Source organism: Octodon degus, unplaced genomic scaffold (genome assembly GCF_000260255.1).
Source record: "Octodon degus isolate 3935 unplaced genomic scaffold, OctDeg1.0 scaffold00131, whole genome shotgun sequence".
NCBI lineage: Eukaryota > Metazoa > Chordata > Mammalia > Rodentia > Octodontidae > Octodon > Octodon degus.
The window spans coordinates 7126405-7142617 of NW_004524707.1; positions in this window are offsets into that span (position 1 = coordinate 7126405).

Genomic DNA, 16213 nt, shown 5'->3' on the forward strand with positions numbered 1-16213 from the left:
AGTGTCAGCTCCAGGTCCCCAGCTCTGGCCAGCCCTGGTGACTTGAGTTCTACGGAGCTGGCCTGCCTCCCCTCAGCCAGTGCACTTACAGTCTCCCACAGATGTGTGACCATTAATCCATCCTCACTTTAAATTAGGGCCACTGGAGAATCATGAACAGGTAGCTGATGTGAAGGAATGGCTGTGCCTTCTGGTAGGTCTAAAAGGGTGCTAAGGCCCAGGGCAGTGTTCAGAGGAGTTGCTGAAGTGTGTGCAAAGGCTGACACACAGATTGCTCCAAAAGGTGAACAGGGCCACGTGGCAAAACAGTCACACTGGTTTTATCCAGAGGCATTTGTGGATGTGTAATGTCCCACTCTCCCCACTTTCCACATACGTTAACACAGTTATGATTCAGAAGTTAGAAATGCCTAGCTCAACCCTCGCTCCCCTGTTATCCTGGCCAGCTTGCTGGCTCCTCAGCTCTGCCCTGGGCAAGCTCTTCACCCAGGCCACAGTCTTGGGAATCAGGTGGGCTGAGGCCTGGGCAGCAGAGAGAGGTCAGCGTGTCCCTGTGCTGGACGCTGAGCACCCTGGAGGAGGAGGAAAATAAGCACAGTAGCAGCTCTGGGCCCCAGGAGATGACAAGGCTTTAGCTGTATGGTCCCCCCTCAGCTGTGCTCAGGAAGTTTCCTGCTCGTAAATGGGTTCACACACCTGCATGGCCCATGGCCCAGCATCCCCTGGGACTCAAAGGGGTGCATGCGAGAACTTAAGCCTCCCACCACCCGGAGCAGTGAGCTTGAGAGTCAGGGGGAGGCACGGCCACTCTGCCCATCAGCTACTGAATGGAACCAGAGTCAGAGCAGAGGAAGACCCGGAGTCAGCTGCGAGGGACACTATGCCAGCAGACCAGGGGTCTCTGTGGGAACTTTGAGGACACTCCCTGCCTCCACAGAGGCTTCACCGGGGCAGGATGGCTCCACCCACCGGCCATGCCTCCCCTCCCCTCCTGCTCCTTCTGTCAAACTGGGACCTTAATCCCACCTTTTGCCCTCGGATGCTGCTTGGCCTGGCTGTGCCCTGTCAGTGTCAGCTCAGCAAGGGGCTGGGGTGGTGCTCGTTGTGCACACTTTGGCAGAGGCCACCACCCGCTTCCTTCCCAACACAGCCTCGTCCTGAGCCTGTTTCCCTGTGTGTAATGGGGGGTGTAAGGTGCTTACTTCCGCTTACAATGAAATCAGATGAGACGATGTCTGCATACACGTTTTACACACCCACAAGCAGCTGATCCCCCCTGTCTGTGCTGCCATTGGTGCTTAGTGCAGGGACTCTTACCCAGGTTCCTGGGAGAATTCCAAGACTAGAAATATGAATTTTTCCTTTCTTCCTTTCTTTGCTTTCCCTTTCCCTTCCCTTTTTCTTTCTTCTTTCCTTTCTCTCCTTTCTTTTTTTTCCGTGGTACTGGAGATTTTTTTTTTTATTCTTGAGACAGGGTCTTGCTATACTAAGCTGCCCAAGTTGGGCTCAAACTCCCAAATGTCTAGAGTGCTGGGGTTACAGTTATGGGACCCACACTCACAGAGGTGATGAACCTGGGTGGGGGAAAGCCACCCTTATTTCCATTGACCTTTAACTAAAGTCAAGTACTTCCTTCAGCTGTGTGGTCCACAGGCCACACAGGGCCGGGAGGGTGGCACCTGTGACTCTTATCCCCCCACAGTCACCGCTTATCGTCTCCCTCTTTAAAGTTGTCACATCTGAAATATTGTATGTCCAAGTTGCTACTGGGAAGTCACAGGGTTATCAGCCTGCCACTTTGCTTTACTCCCTTCCCTGTTCATAGAGCCACCTGCATATCATTATGTCACAAATTATGCCCAAAACCCCCTCGATAGTAGCCCTGGATAGAGCCGGTTTCCTTTGTAACCCAGTGGTGCCTGTCAAATTCACACAGAACTACTTTGAGAATGTGTCCCCCGGCCACACAGGTCCCCAAGGGTTCTGGCACAAGGAGGACAGTGACCTGGCCTGCTGCAAGCTTGACCCCAGCTATTCTCCTGCCTCCCCAGCTGGAGATAGGGAAAGAAATGAGTGTTGGCGCCATGGCTGCCCCAGGGAGCAGCGCGGCTGTCCCAGGGAGCAGCACGGCTCAAAGACCTCACCTGCTTCCCTTTTCCTCTGAGCTCTCCCCTCCTTTCCCCTCCAACCCTCCTGCCTGGCCCTGTGGTCTCTAAGCCATCTCTTCAGCCTATTTCCGAACCTCCTCAGGGTAAGAACTTTTCCATCTCCCGGGGAGACCCGCCTACCAGCTGCAGCTCCTGAGAGACACTAGAAAAAACATCCTGGGGCCTCCAGGGCAAGGAGAGTCTCTGGATGCAACAGGAGGGTCACAGTGTTCAGTGGTGAGAGCAAAGTAGAACCAGGCCCTGACATATCGCAGGAGGGGCAGTGCCTTCTACCTTCAGTGAGTGTCCAGGCCCCACACCTGCACACAACCCACCACAAGACAGGAGCAGTCCTTGCTCCAGGAGTGCTGATTTCTCAATCAGAAGCTGTGCTCAGGTCCAGCCCTGTCTACCTCCAAAGCTGGCTGCTAATAGCAGAGCTAAGTGTCTGCGGGCCAGGGCAAGAGGGCCTGGGACGTCCAAGGCCTAGCCATGGAGTGGCATTTAGACCAGGCTGCCCCAGAGCCCTAGAACCTGAGCTAGCCAGAGCCTCTGGGTAGATGTGAGGTATGCCCCCTCTCTAGTCCTCCCGGCCCTCTTCCTGCCAAGGGCTACTGTCCTCTGGCTGGCTGGCAAAAATTCCACCTTGAGAGACACCCACCCTGAAATCTGTTCCTTGCTAGCCACCAAGGTGCCACCAGTTCCTGTGGCCAGGGCTTGGCACAGAGCTGTGGTCACCGTATCTGTAACAAATACTTTCTTCTCCCACACCCAGCTATGACACTGCAAGGGCGAGAGCTGTGTCCGTTGACCATGCTGGCACACAGCAAGTGCTCGCTGGTGCTTCCCAATGAATCCATGCAGAGAGGCTGGCACTCAGTTCTCCTTGTTCTGAGGCAGACAGACAAGTGGAGAGGCACATGCTCTGAGGAAGGACTGATGCCCACAAGCCCTAGCGTGATCCCTAGGTCCCATCCTGGTCATCACCCTGGAGCCCTGCTGGGGGCCAGCCAACCTGAGTCTGCATCCTGAGTGTCTGGTCCTGAGCCACAGGCTGGCCCATGTGTCCCCTACATGTCTGGGTCACTGCTGGATCCCACCACCTGACTGCACCCTGTACCCAGCCTCTACTCCCAGCGCCACCCCCAGTGGCCCAGCCTCAGCTCTCTCTTCTAGTGGTGCAGCTGCTCTAGGCTGGACTAGGCTAGGCTGGAGAGATTCCTGCTTACCTTACTTCCTCAGGGGCTTTGATTTCTACTCCCCAGGGTGGGAGAAAAGAAAGGCTCTGGATCTTTTCAGGAAAAACAGAAAGTTGAGCTGGGGCCGGGAGGGTGGGCTACATCCTCTCTGCTTCCATCCTGTCTCTTCTGCTACTGGCTGCCTCCTTGTGCCTTCTGCTTTTTCTGTCTCTGAGAAGTTTTGCCAGAGCCCACAGCACCAAGGGAGGGCTCAGAGAAGCAGCTGGGCGGTGCTCATGGAGCAGGAGTCCCCAGAGGCTGAGCTGAGCTCCTGTGCGTTTGGAGGCAGGCCAAGTGGTTGCCATGGAGACCCACTAAGCTAAACCCTCTGGCCACAGCACTATCATCTGCCAGGGGAACTAGCCCCAACGCAGGTGCCCCAGAAGGCAGGCAGGTGGAAAGACAATGCCCCATTCCAGATGGCATTTTGGTCACTTCCTCCCCTGGCCAGCACTCAGCATGGCACAAATTGGGGAGCAAGTCCAGACTCCAGCCCTCTGCAAAGCCAGCACATGCCTGCTGTTGGCAGATGTACCCAGTCACCTTGGGCAGCTCCTATATGGATGTCTTCTTTCCATCTACTTCCTCCAGCAGTGGTGGCTTTTTTGCAGCTGGGGACCCAGCCTGTGCAGATTCACCTTGCCTTCCCCAGCATGTCCCGACCTGTCCTATCTCAGCTTGTCTGAGAGGCGCACTCAGGTGCAGAGTTCCAGCTTTTTGGAGAAGGGACTGGTTTCACAGAATGGTGGTGGTGGTGGTGGTGGTGAGCAGGCAATGTAGTGGGGATTCTGAGGAACTCGAGTAACGATGCCTGCTGCCATCCTCCAGCTCACTTACACACTTGACTTTCTGTGCCTTGCCTGTCAGTTCTTCCCCTCTGTGTTCTCTTGGTGCAAGTCCCAAAGCCATTGGTGCCTTTCTTTACTTGGATTTCCTCCCTTTCTCTATTCTCATCCTTGATCTATCACCCAGGGGAATTTCTCTAACAAAGCTTGCTTTTAACTCCTTCCAGGCAGGCTTAGCTGGGAGACCAAAGGAGGCCCCCATCTCTGAGCCCCTCCCCTACACCACCTGCAGGTGCAGAGCTCCCTGCCACGGGGCTGTCATTGCCTAACGTGGGTTCTTAGCCCCATGCAGGGTGGAAATCAGGTGCTGATGAGCATCGCTGCAGTCCTCCTGCTTCTTCAGGGGCTTCCAAAAGGGGCAGGATGTCGCCTGTCAGCAAAGGGTTCTTGCTTAATGTGTGCAGCGCTCATGCACTAGCAAAGTACAGCTCTCTGTTAAAAGCCCTGGGCTTTGAAGGCCAGCTGCTCTTGTAGTGCTGGTGCTCCCTGCCCCCACTGCTTCAAACCTGCAGCTACTGCAGGACTTGCAGCCACCAGAGGTGGCAGCTCTGGCTATTCTTTGTTGTTTTCCACCATTCTCTGTTGGTGACTGCTTTCAGCCTTACCAGCCCTGCTGTTGGTGACTTTTGGTGCCCACAGCCTTTAGTGTGAAACCAGCTGTGCCAGCTCAGCATGCTTAAAGGGATAGAAATCACGGGTAATTAAGAAGCTATCTTCCAAATGACAGATACTCCAGCTTCTATGACAAAATACCTGAGGCCACATCCACTTAGCAGGAAAGGGTTATTTTGGTTCATGATTTCAGAGGTTTCAGTCCATGGCTAGCTGATTTCATTTCTTTGAGTCCTCTAGTAAAGCAGAGCATCATAGTGGGGAGCACAAGAAAGGAAGGGAGAGAGAGAGAAAGAGAAAGAGAGAGACAGACAGACAGACAGACACAGACAGAAAGAGAGGCAGAGGCAGACAGAGAGACCTGCACACTCCCTTCGGAGCTCTGTAGCCCCATCTCCTGAGGTCCCCACTGCCTGCCCCCCACAGCCTATTAGGCTGTGAAATAATCCACTGATGACATCAGAAGCCTTTTGAGCCCATTCCCCCAAAGTCCCACCACTGAACCCTGCAGCTCTGGGGATCAGACCTATAACACATGAGCTTTTGGGGGAACATTTAAGATCCAAGCCAAGAGCTGGCAAGATAGCTCAGTGGACTAAAAGCCTGCTTAGTCAAGCACAGGGACCAGGATTCAATCCCCAGTACTGTAAGTCCCAGACTGGGCCCCAGGTGTGCTGAGCTGGCCACTGAGAACCATTTGTGGTGGTGCATGCCTATAATCCCAGCATAAGGAGGCTGAAAGCAGGAAGATCACTAAAAGTCCAAGCTGCATCGTGAGACCCTGTACCAAATCCAAGCCAAAGCAGGGAAAGTGACTGGCTCTGAGACCTGGAGTTGAGGGAGGGTCAGGACGTGTGTTATCACTATGTGCAAGCTGGGGACCCACCCTGCTCCCAGCTCTCAGGGTTGTTGCCTTGAGTCCTCAGCTCTTCTCCCTGAGAAGCCACTAGAGGTCTTAACTCCACCTGCATTTAGAAACATTTTCTAAATGCAGGAACTTTCTGTGACACACACTGATCCAGCTGTTTAGCAATGGAGGAGCCACTTAGGAGTTACCATACATGCTCACCCCAAACACCCCAGCTGGAGGACATTGAGTAGGACATACCAGCTTCTAGGCTCCTGTACTGTGAAAAATGGCAGATCTGCCACAGACCTGTGGACAGAGGCACAGGGTGACAAGAACAGAGGAGCCGTGGGCATCCTAGGGATCTGTGCAGTGCCAGAGAAGAAAGCGAGTGCCCAGTGCTAGGCTCCCTGGCAAGACGGTGGCCCTGTTGTCCACTGCCTCTCATAACCACAGTGTAATATGCAAAGGGCTCTGAGGCTCCACGGAGTGCTCCTGTTTCCTTGGGAAACATCTTTTAGTGAAAAGTAACTGCAAAGCCTTTCATCTCCACGTTACTGGGCAAGGGAAATCAGATGCCACTGTAGTAGTGGAACCAGCCCAGCCGCTGTGTCTGCTCTGAAGAAGGGTTAAGCTTGGAAATCCAACCTCACTATTCCTCCCATGAGTCCTAGCACTGATGTAGGGGAGAGGCTGCAGTTGGTCACTGACAGAACACATTCCTGTCCCTTGCTTCCTTCTCTCAGCAGGCGCAGAAGGAGGCCTGGTGGGTGCTGCAGGGCTGGGGCTGTAGAGACGTCTTTGGAGCAGGTTTCATGCCCTCTCCACAGGCCGTGTGCTCCCTGGTATCTGCACTGAGTTAAAGACCCCTTCCATCCCTCTAGGAGCCTGGCCTACAGACAGGGGGATGAAGAGTGTGGCTCTTAAGAAGCCCCCTCCCCAGGCTCAAATGGAAATGGAAATTTTTGCTGTGTGATCCCACCTTTATGTCCCAACTGCTGTGAGTCTCAGCTGTAAACTGGAGATGATATCTTTCTGCCAGTTTACTGTAAGGATTGAAGGAGACAGTGTGCTGCTCTGAACAGCCCCTCAGTAAGTGCAGCAAGGCCCAGAGTTGGTATTAGAGCCAGTGCCCTCTGTGTACGTGAACCAGCATGTGTGGATGGAGCACACACCCACTCCCAAGTTCCCAAGCACAGAAGCTGCCTCTAAAGCACCGACCTTGCCATATGGGGGAGGCAGCAGGAAGGGAGTGAGCACCCAGCCTTGGTCCTCCTGGCTCTCTAGGTCAGGAGAAGACCTAGGGCTGTGCTCATCCCAGGGCCAGGACACAGGCTGCAAAGCAACCCAGCTAGGACCCTGACTATTCTACCAGGAGTCCTGCCTCCTGCTATGTTCCCAGACCAAGTCCTGGGACCCTAGACAGGTACCCAGTAGGGCTTTTCTTCCTCCTCAAAGCAATTGGCGTTAAGCAGCTCAACCTTGGCACTTGGTGACAGGCAGCAGAGTGTGGGCATGCTCACAAGAAGGCCGCCTTCCAGCCCTTGTTTAAATGTGGTGATGTGGGCCATGCTGGGGCCACACCTCAGGCCCAACATTGCTTAAATGCGCCTGTACGCAGAAAGCTGCCTTTCTCTTTGGAGGTCTAGGGACTCCCTGCCCCAAGGAGGTCTGAGTGGCACTCTGCAGAGACCCATGTCGGTTACTAGATGCTCTCTTCCTTTACCAGGGTGAGAGGGGCTCCCTCCCACCGTGCCTCTGGGACCCATGCCCAACTGCTGACTCGCATCTGCTGTTCATTCTCCCAGGGGCCCATGACTGTCTTCTCAGGATCCTCATTTCATCAGTGAATAAACTGAGGTTCAGGGATAAGTTTTGAAAGTTCTAGGCTAATCCTGGCAGGGTTAATCCTGGCTAACCATGACTGGTGACAGCTAGTCAGAGAACCTCCCCTGGGCACAAGGAATGGAGGTTGAAGCTGAGTTTCTAAGGAGTCCAGACCTGTGGCCAAGGCCCATGCCATACCTGTGAGAAACAGGCCCCCTTGCATGTCCCCTCCCCACTTCCATGCCCCCTCCTCAGTCCCAGGCTCAGAGCCCTGAGACCACAAGCAGCCCAAGGTGCACTGCCCCTGTGGGCACCACAGGGCTCCTGGTGTTGCTGACTTTTGCCCTTCTTGCCTGGTCCTGAGACCCAGGCCACAGGGCAAATCTGCACACCAAGTTCACTGGGCAAGGCAATGGCAGGGCCCAGAATATCCTGCTGATCCTGAGCCCGAGACTCAGGCTGTGTTGGAGCAGCAGCCAGCACCCTGATGGGCTGCTCAGAAAGCTCTCAGAGCTCCTGCCCCCTCGTCCCTGGGGCCACCTGAGCTGGTAGGCATGGCAATGAGTAGCTGCCCACTCACCACCGACTCACTGTCCCGTGGCCTCTGAGAGCTCTGTCCCTGATTTAGTAACTTTAAGTGATAGTCTTAACGTCCAGCTTGTCCCACACAGCTGGCCGGCCCCCACTTCCCAGTGGGCAGATCCTTCGCCTCCAGGCCCAGCTCTGCCCGTCCATGCAGTCCCCTCTTCCCCCACAGGCACTCAGTCAGGTGCTTCCACTTCTGGAAGCCTGAAATGCTCTGGGCTTACAAACCACACAGTGCTTTATCTCTAAGTGGCCCTAATAACTTTTCTTGCTGAGTGGAGACCTGGTCACTAGGAGATTAACCCTTGTTTTCAGTTCAAATCCTCTCCTTTTTCCTTCCATGAGCTTCTGAAAAGTTTGCCTCATTTGAGTTTAATTTATATTTGTGTATCAAACATGCTATTTCTCCCCAAGTACTGCAAAAATAGTGTAGTCAGGACAATGATTGTGAAAGCATTTCACCTGTGATAGATAACCCATGAAATGGCACTGTCCCAACCTCTGCATCACCCATCCATGGGGGACTCAGGTTCCAAGGAGTTAAATGACCAGCCCAAAGGCTGACCCACAGCATGGTGATCTGGGATGTGAACCTCATTCCAAGTTGGTTCTGTGACCCTGTGTTACTCTACACTGAGGTGCACTCCAGGGGCCAGTCAGAGTCTATAAATAACATCTGATGAGCCAAGCTGTTGAACACATGGGACAAGGCTCGGAGAGATACATCATGCACAACAATTGGTGTGCCATCGCACCCCTCACCAATCCCAGCTGCCCGGGGTAATGGAGGACACAATAGAGTTTGTTGTTGCTTTAACCATACTTCTCTCAGGTTCAGGTAAATAGGTAATGTTGGCACTTTCTTGTGCTAGGCTTTTATTTTCTTTCTTTCTTAAAAATGGGATCGTATACTTTATGTTTTTCTGCAACTTACTATATTCACTCAGATCCTATTGTCTCTGCATAAACATTCCCATTATGGATGTACTAGATGGTGGAGAATAATTCCCTGGTTGTCCTAAGTATTTTGCTTTTGCAAATAAGCTGCTTTCTGTAGGATGTCTCTTTTCTCTGCCTGCCTTCAAGAATTTCTTTTTACTTTTGCTTTTTAGACAATTTGTTTACATGTTCTACCATTATTTTTGAAGTATTTTTTGCTTCTCTCCCTCTCCTTTTTCTCTTCAGAGACACCAACTGCATGTAGGGTTGGCGACATTATTTTCCCAGAAGTCCACGAGTTTTCTACATCTTTGGTTGTCTGCATTTTTGAGGTATAACTGACACACTGACACACAGCAAAGTGTTTGTGTCTGAAGTGCACAACTGCATGCCTCACTGCTGCTCTCCCCCCGTCTGTCGCCTTGTTCACTGTGACGCTGCCTGGAACTGTACCCTTGCTTTGTATCTGCTGGGATTACACACAAGTGATGATTTTCAAATGCACACATATCAAAATACAGACTTTGGGGGTCTGGCTTCTTTCAGTTATAATAATTGAGATTTGTATATTAGAGTGTCATCCTGTAGGGGGTGGCAGCTCTCAATTGGGTTAATTTTATCCTAGCAAAAGAAGCTCTAGTTCAGCCTTTAATCCACCCATGTTAAGATGCTGTCACTCCTTCAATCTGTCCCCACCCTTGTTAAGATATTGCAAAAAGAGGAAAACAGAACAATTACCAAGAAGAATCCTGTTGCCGTGGAAACCAAGAAAGTCTTTGAGCAAAGATGAAACTAAGACCAAGGCCAGATGTGCTTCTGATCTGTAAGGATCGAGGAAGTGGGTTCAGATGCTGGCCAGACATTTAAGATCTATAACCCGGGAAGGATCCAATGGCTGGATTTATTAATAAACTCTGTTTTCTCCAATTTTCGGTCTAACGTGGAAATAATAATTCTCACCATTTCAATCTGACTAGCGAAAGTCCTTAGCCACAAGTAAGATAGAAATCAGATGTGAGCTGGTTCTGGAGCCCTTACCATTGTCCACCCTCTTCCTCAGGGGACTATGAAGGGAGGGTCCCCATACTTGTTACACATCAGTTAAAGAGTCTTCCTCAATTCATATAGAAATCACAAACTGGCAAACTGCAGCTCTCTTAGAGCATCTCTGGGAGTGGTATTTGAACACCAGAAGCGGCCAGCTCTTTAGTGTTAACAGCCCTCTTTGCCACTCAGAACCAGTGAAGCCCTTGCCGTTGTCCACCCTCTAAACAGGACTACCAGCAGGATTTAGGAACACTTCTGAGCACCAGAGATGGTGGCTCTGGCCATCCTGTACTGCTCTCTGTCCTGCTCTGTGGCTAGCTTCTTGTGTACCAGCTCAGTACACTCTATTTGAGATGGAAATTACAGGTAGGCAAGAATATGCCATTCAGAAGGGGCTTTGTTGGGACTCATGATACTAAGTGAGGGGGCAGCACACATGCTGACTCTGCTGAGATATGGGGAGTTTGGGTATCAAAAAGAAATAAAAGGTGGGTTAGTCCATGCGTGATGTCTGACTTTTAGGTAAATCCTTAGGATGGAATTGCTGAACTGTTTAGTTTTTTAATACATTGCAGAAACTTCTTGCTGCAGAGGTTATGTCCCTGAGCACTGAGCCCAGGTCTTGCATAGACCTTCTACTTCACCTCTCCTGAGCCTTGTCTTCCCCAGTGACCAACTGAAGGATGTTTTCTCACATTACTGTGAGTTGGGTGAGCAGTCACCCCTACCCTTGCATTGAGTGATATGTCAGGAACTGAAAGGGGACAGCCTCCCCAGGGGCAAGAGCAACCTGAAGAAGTAATTCTTTGTTCTTGAAATTCACAGCACTGGAAAGCATTTCATGACTAGGTGGTTAGGATCAGAAGTGTGTCACCCACCCGCACCTGTGCAGAGGCGCCCGTGAGGCGGCGATCATCCAACTCCACTTCTCACGCCAAGAACCAGCCTCCAGGGAAGACGGTCCTCTGCACTGTGCTCTTCCAAGGACCTGGCTCATTTCAGTGGCAAAGTGCTTTCTCCACTGCCACCATGACTGTACTGACCAACTTCCACTGTGGGACAGGGTCAGACCACGCCTGTGTTCACAGCAGTCACAGCGCGTCACACCAGGTAAGTTACCTTCTGTTCTTAGCTCAGTGAATCATCCAAAAGGCAATGGATTTTATGAATATTTTGTCCAGATGATCATAGGGGTTTTCTGCCTTTTATCTGTTTATATGATAAATTACATTGTTTGAAAATCTCACATTCCTGGGGTAAAGCTTGTTTGCTCAGAGCATATTAACATCTGTATATTGGTGCTGGGGATTGAACTCTTATATTGAGCTACATACCCAGCCTCTTAATTTTTTTTTAAATTTTGAAACATGATCTCACAAAGTCACTAAATTTCCTAGACTGGGCTTAAATTTTTGATCCCTCTGCCTCAGTCTCCAAGAATGCTGGGCTTACAGGCGTCTGTCATAACTGATACTTTCTAACATATTGTTGGTTTTGATTTGTCAAAATACTGTTTAAAAAGAGTCCCTTTTTAAATTATATGTGTCCTTTTTTTTTGTACTGGAGATCAAACTCAGAACCATGTGCTCATGCTGTGCCAGCCCTGCCCTCAGGGTGTGCTGAGACTGCGATTGAGACTGGGCCTGGTGGCGCAGGCCTGTGATCCCAGTGCGTGGGAGGCTGAGAACAGGAGGATCTCTATGAGTCTGATCTGTGTAGTGAGATCCTGTAGACCCTGAACTAAATACCTGAAAAAAAATAAAATAAAATAAAGAACCTTGTGCTTTTCCAGGAAGGTGCTTAAGCCACTGAGCTATCTCCCCAGCCTATTTTTTTCTTTTTTTCTTTCTCTGTTTTTAAAAATCATTTATTTATTTATTTATTTATTTATTTATTTATTTATTTATTTGGTACAGGGTCTCGCTACACAACTCAAACTCATAGTGATCCTCCTCTCTCAGCCTCTCCAGCGCTGAGATTAAAGGCATCTGCCACAATGCCAGTTTTAGGGCCTGCACGGCATGTGGTACTAGGGCTCAAACCAGGTCCTCGCACTTGCCAGGCAGGCACTTAGGTTGCCAACTTATCTCACCAGCCCTATTTTTTCTTTCTTTGACAGCATTTTTCTGGTTTTGATGTCAGAATGATGCTGGTATTATATTCATTCAAAAAATTAAGATACTTCAAAAAGTTTGCATATATTTTGTATTGATATAATTTCTTCCCAGGGGATTTTTCTACAATTCACTAGTGGCCTAAATGGACCTATAGTTTTCTTTGTAGAAATGATTTTACTTATAAATTCAATGTCTTCATGGATAACATTATTCTGATTATCTTTTTTTTCTTGAGTAAATTTTGGTAGTTTGTGAATTTAAAAATATTTGTCCCTTTCATGTAAGCTATTGAATCTTTTGGCACAGAGATCATGGTTTTGCTATCAGTTTATTTTATTTTATTTCATTTCATTTCATTCTATTTTTATGTTTGCTACCATTTTAACACCTGCAGGTGCTTGGTGATGTTATTTGCCTCATTTTGATGCTGGATATCTTTGATTGGTTTATTTTTCCTTAACTAGTTAACCTAAAGCCTTATCAGGTTTATTGCTCTTGAGCAGACCTGATAGCTCAGTGGACTAAATGCCTGTTTAGGCAGATCGCAGTGGCCTGGGTTCGATCTCCAGCATGCCATGCCAAGCTGGCCCTGCCTACGGGGCGCACTGAAACAGTAATGGAGATTGGATGTGGTGGCACACACCTGTAATCCCAGCACTTGAGAGGCTGAAAACAGGAGAATCACTACAAGTCCTATCTACGTACTGAGACCTGTAGACCCTGTAGATCCTGGCCTAAATACAGAAAGAAAAAAAAAGTATTGCTCTTTTCAAAGGAAACAGCGTTTTGTTTTTTTAATTTTTCCCTATTGTTTTTCTGTTTCTGGTTTTGGTCTTTATTATTTCCTTTCTTCTATTTATTTCTGCTCTAATTTTCCATTCATTTGTAAACTGGAATGTAAGGTCATTGATTTGAGACTTTTCTTCTTTACTCCATATACAAAACATGTTTCTTATGGACAACACACAATTAGTTAGGTCTTGTTTATTGGGGTTTTTTGGTTTGTTTTTTGAGACAGGATCTTGCTGTGCAGTTCAGGCAGACCTTGAACTAACTATTCAGCCCAGGTTGACCTCGAGCTCATGGTAATCCTCCTGCCTCAACCTCCTGAGTGCTGGGGTTACTGTTGCCCACCACCATGCCTGGTATAGGTCTTGTGCTTGTTCAATCCACTTTGAAAATGTTTTTAAATTAATGTCATCCAAACACACATTTAAGAGGCCACTACCATAGATTCCTACAGCTGTGTGTTTTCTACACATGACACTTGTCTCGTTTTCACTTTCCTTCTCTGTCTCCTGTGGGTTTCATTAAGCATATAGTGATCCTATTCATCTCCTCCTTTGACATTTCATCTCTATTCTTTTTGAAAAATTGGGGCAGTTACCCTGGCACTTGCTGCAGTGCTTCATGTGGGGTACAGTTGGAGAAGCAGTTTCCTTACCCCTTCTTGTCCTGACAGCAATGCTGCCATTCGTTTCGTGATCATCTGATGTGTTGTTACCACTATATCTTTAAACAAGCTGTTATCTTTTATTTATTTATTTATTATTTATTTATTTATTTACTGTGGTACCAGGGGAATTGATCCCTCCATCCCCTGGCACATGCTGAGACAGCAATTGAAACTGGGCATAGTGGTGCACACCTATAATCCCAGCACTTGGGATGCTATAAACAGGAGAATCACTAGGAGTCCTATCTACGCAGTGAGACCCTGTAGACCCTGTACTAAATACAAAAAAAAAAAAGTCTTTAGGCTCTCCAAAGCAATGAACACCCTATGTGAACTTAAGAGTTGGCTGACAGTCCAGACAGGGCTGGGTACCAGCAAGGTCAGCCCAGCTATGAGGACTGGGAGCTCTGCCTTTTCAGGGAGCAGGAAGGCTACAGTTGATTATCAAGGGCCAATGATTTAATCAGTTGTGCTCTGTAGCCTCCACCAAACCCTAGAGGATGGGGTGCAGAGGCACCCGTGTGGCTGACTGCATGGATGGCACTGGGTGGTAACCCCAGTTAGGCACAGAAGTTACCAGCCCTGGGCTCATCCTGTGCCTCTCCACCTTCTTTATAATAGACTGGTAATGGAACCAGTGTACAGTGTTTCCCTGAGCTATGTGGGCCCCTCTTGCAAGTCAGTGGAGCTAGCTAAGAAGTATGGGACCTGCAGCCTGTGGGATTGACACTGCCTCCAGGTAGTAGGGGTCTGAGTGGAGCCAGCTGGGGCCCTCTACAGAAGCCCTCACTGGCATGATGTTCCAATGTGGAAAGCATGATGTGAGGACACAATGGGAAGACAGAGATTTTGAGCATGTAGTGAGAGACACCCTGTGTTCTCAGGGGCTGTTCAGCCAGAATCTTCTAGAATGTTCTTTACCCTGTGTGTTTACCACTTAGAATTTTCCATCCACTGCCCCCTTCTGCTTCTTGGCTAAAAATTCCCATTTGCCATGCTGCATCTGAGTGAGGCCAGTTCTCTCCCAAGACTCCTCATCCTGGGGGCAGAGTAGGCTCTGACTCTGCCCCCTCTGGCTCCTCTTCAGCAGCAGCAGCCTATCTATCCTGCCTGGGCTGGTGTACCCAGCTCTTCCTGGGGGCCACCCTAACTCAGGATTTGTGTTGGGATTGTACAATGCCCTGACTCCTGAGAGTGAACATCAGGTGCAAAAGTACTCTGGTTTTTTTCCTTTTGTGTCACATGTTCTCTGGCATTGCCCAATAATCATTCTTTCTTGTGTACTTTAAAAAATTCTTTTAAATTAAAATATTTTTAAATATAAAATGCTTAAAATATATTAGAGACATGACTGTCCCTTCTATTTATGACACATGTGTTAGTCTGATTCCTAAACTGCACTCCTTTTCCAGCCACCTTCTCCTTCTGCCTTTCTTTTTATCTTATTTTAATTATGGGAAATGCACATAACCATTTTTTAAGCCCCAGCATTGTGAGTGCTGAGTTCATTCACATTACTACGCGGCCATCACTGCCTTCTACTACCAGTAGAACTTTCTTAAACTTTTATTTAGAGCACATTTAGGTTCAAAGCAAAACGAAGCAGAAAGTGCAGAGCTCCCACACATTTGCTGCCCCCCAGCAACGTCCCTGATCACAGTGGTGTCCCCATCACAACCAACTCCATACCAACCTCGGGCTCCCCAGAACTTTGTCAGCTTGCAGAGCTGAAACCTGGTGGCCATTGAACAGTGCAGCAGTCCACATCTGCGGGGGCCAGAGTCAGACCCCAGCTCCCTGGCAATCTGCCCTTTCATGGTTTGCAACCTGGTGCCTCAGCAGCAGCACTGCTCTTCAGGTCTGGGGCCATTAGGACAAGACTTGAGGGTCATTGGAGCACTAGTACTGCAGCACTGGGGCAGGTGGCTCATAACTGGGAAGGCTACAGAGTGACAAACAGGCAGATCCATATGCAGGGAAGATAGCTGGATACAGTGACAATCCAGGTCCCAGGTAGAATTATCACATCACTTAGAGTAGAAAACAATTTAAAACTTAGGTGTTGCCTTTTTCTTTTTCTTTCAAATTCTTATTTATTTTGAGACAAGGTCTTGCTATGTAGTCCAAGCTGGCCTTGAACTCCCTATGTAGCCCAGAGTGGCCTCAAACTCCCAGCAATCCTCCTGCTTCAGCCTCCAGAGTGTTGGGATTACAGGCATGTGCCACCACAAGTAGCTTATGTGTTGCTTATTTCTAAAAATTTCCACCTAACACTTTTGGACCACAGCGGAACACAGAATACTGAAACTACATAAAGTGAAGCCTGGGCAGAAAGGCACTACTGCATGCCCCATCTCCTCCCCTGACCCTGGCATGTTTCATTTAACTCGGTTCCTCGGGGCTGATTCATACTGCAGCATGGATTAGAACTTTCTTCTTCCTTAAGGCTAAATAATATTCCATGACATGGAAAGTCTAAATTTTGTTTTTCATTCCATCCATCCACTGATGGGCCCTCAGGTGCTTCTCTGTGTTAGTGACTGTACATAATGC